Raw genomic sequence first — 6,177 nt, 5'->3', positions numbered from 1 at the left:
CAGCTGATAACATGAGAACATGAATGTATAACCATATTACTCATGTAAGCTGGTAATTTCAAGTTGAAATACAGGGGTGGGTACTGGATATCGACGGTCAGAATACCAACATCGGCATACCAAAAGTCAGAATCCTTACAGATTTTGGTTATAACTCTTACCCTAACTCTCCGCCTAACCCTAACCGACCCCTGCTGCAGCCTAACATTAACCCTCCCATGCCCCAGCCTAACCATAACACTCCCTTCCCACAGCCAAACCCTAACCCTCCCCTTCCACAACCTAGCCCTCCCCCTAGTGCCTAACCCTAACCCTCCCCCTTACCCTAAGTCTTCCCTGACCCTAATACTTACCTCCACAATTAGTCGGGATTCTAAGAGTCGGGATGCCACTGTCCGTGTTGTGACCACCAGCAGCCTTACTGTTGGCATGGTGATTACATCCCGAAGTAGATATCATTAATCAAATAACTTAAATGAGGAAAAGTAAATCAAAAGCATCAAGTGTTTAATATCCCCCTGTGTCTGCTGCCCCCGTGTGGCTGTAACAGAAGGCAGTTTGTTTGCCGAAGGGCTGGAGAGTGGTACAATAATGAGTGTCCTCAGGCAACAGTGAAGCATGGTGGAGGTTCCTTGCAAGTTTGGAGCTGCATTTCAGCAAATGGAGTTGGGGAGTTGCTCAGGATTAATGGTGTCCTCATGCTGACAAATACAGGCAGGTACAGTACAGTACTTATCCATCATGCAATACCATCAGGAAGGCATCTGATTGACTTCAAATTTATTCTGCAGCAGGAAAACACTCCAAACATACAGCCAATGTCATTAAGAACTTTAGCAAAAGAAGAACAAGAAGTCCTGGAAGTGATGATATGGCCCTCATAGAGCCCTGATCTTAACATCATTGAGTCTGTCTGGGATTACATGAAGAGACAGAAGGAGTTGAGCAAGCCTACATCACCAAAAGATCTGGGGTTAGTACTCCAAGATGTTTGGAACAATCTCCCTACTGAGTTCCTTCAATAACTGTGTACAAGTGTACAAACAATAGAAGAAGGGTAGTCAAACCAAATATTGATTTGATTTAGATTTCTATTTTTCTCTTCTGTTCATTCCTTCACACCTTGCATTTTATTGATAAAAATAAACTATCAACACTTCTATTTTTGAAAGCATTCTTACTTTGCAGCATTTTTTCCACACCTGCTTAAAACTTTTGCACAGTATTATATATGCACACACACACATACACTCACTCACTCATCCTTCCAGGACTCATTAAACCCCCATCCTGCCAGCGCTCGTTAATCTCCACCACCCCCACACACCCTATCAACCCATAACAAAAACCCCTACTTATACACACATACTAACCCTGTCTGCACAATCAGCCTCCATTTCCACTGATTGACCGGAGCTCATCTAGCCGAGGACGTGGTTAGCTGGGATACGGCAGGCGCTTCTTATTAGCCACCTACAGCTGAGGACACAGTGGGAGAAGGCGGACCCTACCACTCTGGGTGACCAGACCCTCCGCACACTGTCCAATTACACCAGGGACGAGGTAAGAACAGGCAGACCTCGCCATGCTGGGTGACCGGATCCCCTGTACACGGCTGCTAACTAGTCGGGGATGTGGTGAGATAAGGCGGACTTCACCATGCCGAATATCAGTCTTCTCTCGTATTGGTGAGTGCCAGGTCAGCACTATTGACCACCGTCTTATTGGCCCCCAGCGAGACTGTGGAGTATATTGACTAAATAAAAAGCTCAAAATAAAAAACTCATCATTCCGCTTGATACAATTGAGTGCTGCATACCACCCAGCCCTGTGTTAACCTGTTCGTTAAACTTCAGCTGGATGAGGATATAGGCATAAGTGCCTCCCCGATTATTTGTCTATCTATACTGCAGACCGGAGTGGATTACAAATATATACAGAAGATTTCACTAATTGTGGTGCCAATAAAATCCCCATGTAACCCATATGAAGAATTTAGCAACTCTGTTTATTTGTGTCAGTTCTGCAACATTAAGTGAAACAGATTGAACACACTGTTGAACTGCCTGATTATCACCTGTGGTATGTGATTGCAGATACCACATAACATTTTTTGGTAATCCCACACCAGTGTATTTTTATATGCATCAATTTTTGGTGTTTTTTTTATATATAAGATATTGATTCAGTGTATCTATTAATACATTGAAATAACCTTTTTATGGCATAACTGATTTTCTTTTTATTTATTATCTATACATCACATTTTATTGTTAGATTTTTTTCTTTGTTATTCTTTTGGCTGGCTACCTTTAACAGCAGTGTGGAATGCTTATTTTGTATGTATAGTAGCATATATTAGATACCCATTTTTTTTAGCGCCTGTGGCTATATCCTTTTTTCCTTTTTGCTGCATGCTATAGATACAGAGCATGCAGCTTTAAACAACAATGACACATGAACAATTGTGGATAGGCCTATCAACCGCAAAACAGTCAAAAACAAGTGGGTCTTCTCAAGAAACTAAACACTGATGGAAGTCTTGCTCGCTACAAAGCCCAATTTGTTGCCAAGGGTTTCACCCAGAAATCAGGTGGTGACTATGGGAAAAACTTCTCACCTGTTGCAAGGCACAGTGAATTACATATGGTCATTGCTATATCTACTGTGTATGATTTGCTGCTGTACCAAATGGAATTTGTTTCAGCCTTCTTAAATGGTGAGCTATTAGAAGAGATTTAAGTGGAGCCACCAAAACACTCCAATGTTAGTACATTCCCAGAGGGAAAAATATCAGTTAAAGAGATCCTTGTATGGGCTAGAGCAAAGTGATCACTGCTGGTACATCAGGCTTTACAGTGTATTGTTAGAAATTGACTTGGTAAATTCTAAAACTAATAAAATTTAATACAAGTGGAAGGAGAAAAGCTCTTTCATCATAGTTGGGCAGGGCAAGAGGGCCAGATTGCCGAGGTACAATTGTTTCTGAGTAACAATTTCAAATTAAAAGACCTTGGACCGGAGCACCAACTGCTGGGTCTGAGAACTGTGCACAATTTGAATGCTGGGACTGTTACCATAGACCAGTGTTTCCCAACCTGGATCCTCAAGGCACACTAATAGTCCAGGTTTTAGTGATAACCATTCTTGAACACAAATGGCCAAATCAAAATAACTGCAGTACTAATTAAGACACTTGTGCGCAAGTATGGCTATCCTTAAAACCTGGACTGTTGGTGTGCCTTGAGGACTGTGGTTGGGAACCCCTGCCAAGGACCAACAAGGGTACATTGAGGCAATGCTCAACAAATTTGGTATGGTGAATGCCAAACCTGTCAGCACACCAATTGACAAAAGTACAGAAATAACAAAAATTATGTGTCCAACATCAGAGGCTAAGATAGAGAAAAAGAGCAGAGTTCCTTATTAAAGTGCCTTAGGAACAGACATCACACACACTCAATCGTGTTAGCCAATTTGCAATCAATCATGGAAGGAAGCATTGGACTGCCGGTGTCTGCCAATAGTGCTGTAATGTGGAGGTGCTGGGGAGTAGTGCTGTACTGTTGAACTGCTGTATTGTTGTTATACCAGCGAGTAATACTGTAATGCGGTGGTGTTTGGGAGTAATGCTGTATTGTGGTGGTGCTGGGGAGTAGTGCTGTGTTGTTGTGGTAACGGTGAGTAATACTGTCATTTGATGGTCCTGGGAGTAGTGCTGTATTGTTGTGGTACCAGTGAGTAATACTGTAATGTGGTGGTGTTGGGGAGTAATGCTGTAATGTGGTGGTGTTGGGGAGTAATACTGTAATGTGGTGGTGCTGGGGAGTAGTGCTGTATTGTTGTGGTACCGGTGAGTATTCCTGTAATGTGGTGGTGCTGGGGAGTAATACTGTAATGTGGTGGTGCCGGGGAGTAGTGCTGTTTTGTTGTGGTACCGATGAGTAATACTGTAATGTGGTGGTGCTGGGGAGTAATACTGTAATGTGGTGGTGCTGGGGAGTAGTGTTGTATTGTTGTGGTGCTGGGGAGTAATGCTATATTATGATGGGACCGGTGAGCAATACTGTAATGTGGTGGTGTTGGGGAGTAATACTGTAATCTGGAGGTGTTGGGAGTAATGCTATAATGTGGAGGTGTTGGGGAGTAATGCTGTAATGTGGTGGTCCTGGGGAGTAATGCTGTACTGTGGTGGTGCTGGGTAGTAATGCTATTTTGTGGTGGTGTTGGGGAGTAATACTCTAATGTGGTGGTGCTAGGGAGTCATCCTGTAATGTGGTGGTGCAGGGGAGTAATGCTATATTGTGGTGGGACCGGTGAGTAATATTGTCATGTGGTGGTGTTGGGGAGTAATACTGTAATGTGGTGGTGTTGGGGAGTAATACTGTAATGTGGTGGTGTTGGGAAGTAATACTGTAATGTGGTGGTGCTGGGGAGTAATGCTGTAATATGGTAGACGGGGGGGTGCCTAACCCTAAGTCCCCCCCAGGGGTGCCTAACCCTAACCCTCCCTCCCCCTAGCCTAACCCTAACCCACCTGGTGGGTGCCTAACCCTAAGTTCCCCCCGGGTGCCCTAAACCTAACCCTCCCCCTTGCAGCTGTCCGCTCGCGGCGCCCAGCATCCCTTCGATCGGGATGCCGGTCTCCCGGTGTCAGGGAAATGACAGGCGACTAGATATAGGCGCCGGTCATTTATCCCACGCCGGGATAAAGCAGTCAGGAAGCCAGCTGTCAGGAATCCGGCAGTCGGCTTTCCGATTGTATACCCCTCCCACCCCCATGCCCCAGCTGCATGCGCATCCTTGCACATGCGCAAAAGGACGCCAGAGGGACTTCTGTGTCATAGACCCAGATGTCCCTCAGATGCAAAGGACAGTTCTTACCAAGAGAGCTGTCCTTTTTGATTTTCTACATGCATACCGGAGTAATTAATGCTGGCACACGTCAAGCATCCCTTCCATGGACTGTTAGAGTAATTTGAGGGCCAATATGCGAAACACTGTACAAACAATATACATAAATTGAATCAAAATTATTTGGATTGCAAGCAGTGTCAAAAAATAATAAAATATGACTTCTTCTTATTAGTTTATTTATTTTGACAAACATATAATCACTGAATAAGAAAATGTCCTATGTACTGTACGTAAAGAAGACAAATTTAAATTCTTATTCATGTTCTACCTAACCTTGGTAATAAGGTAATAAATAAATATATGGTATGGTAATAAACAGGGGCGGTTCTAGAGAGGAGGAGGCCCGTGTGCAGTCTCCAACACGGGCCTCCTCCTCTCTGTCCATCGGCCGGCAGTGCACTGAGCTGTGCGCGGCCAGCACCGGATTTATAGACTCTGGGCACTAGAGTGTGCCCAGAGTCTATAGAGTATGCACAGATCACCGGGAAAATGGCCACGGTGGCCATTTTCCCTGTACTGCGCATGCGCAAACAACGGGAAAATGGCCGCGGCGGCCATTTTCCAGTCATTTTTGTAGAGCGCCGGACCACCGCTCCGAAGTGGGACTCCGGAGAGGTAAGTATGCTATGGTAATAAATATGTCCACCCCCATATTACATATGTGAAAATGTATGTGTGATACTGCTTGTACTAAGGCAATGAGTGTTTTAGCTGTACTGAATGTGTTTAGGGTGACACCTTAGACATCTGCGTAGACTGAGAGTGAATGTATTTATGCAGAAGGGGAAGTCAGCAGGAATTGTCCTCAAACAACTAGGTGAGAAACATTATTTCCTTAATTACCACTCTTCTCACTGGCACCTTTGACTGTAATTAATGCTCTGGCAATCACAAATGCTGGCCTGCTATGTATTTCCTGATCTTGAAGCAGCTTGCTGTATAAAGTATCCATTCTAATGAATGCAAAGTTATTTCACACTACAGTGAAAAGAAAAGGATATGAAAAGTCTATGGACATGAGATTGTGAGGTACTGATTAAATTAGCCATGAGTGTTACACAGGATTCCTTTGCAGGATAACCTTAATAGTTTTTGCCTTAAGGTTTCTCCCTTATTACCGACTATGGCCCATATTCACTCAGCAGCGATAAGTCAGTTTCAGCGGAAAAGTATCACAAGTGACATAATTTCGCCATGCGATAAGTTTTCTCCATATTCAATTCCAAAGACTTTTCGCCGATGCAGAAACTCAGTGCAATG

The sequence above is a fragment of the Taudactylus pleione genome, unplaced genomic scaffold (assembly GCF_031769625.1).
Source record: "Taudactylus pleione unplaced genomic scaffold, aTauple2 ptg000130l, whole genome shotgun sequence".
In the NCBI taxonomy this organism is placed as follows: Eukaryota; Metazoa; Chordata; class Amphibia; order Anura; family Myobatrachidae; genus Taudactylus; species Taudactylus pleione.
Note: the sequence above shows the minus strand (reverse complement) of the source record.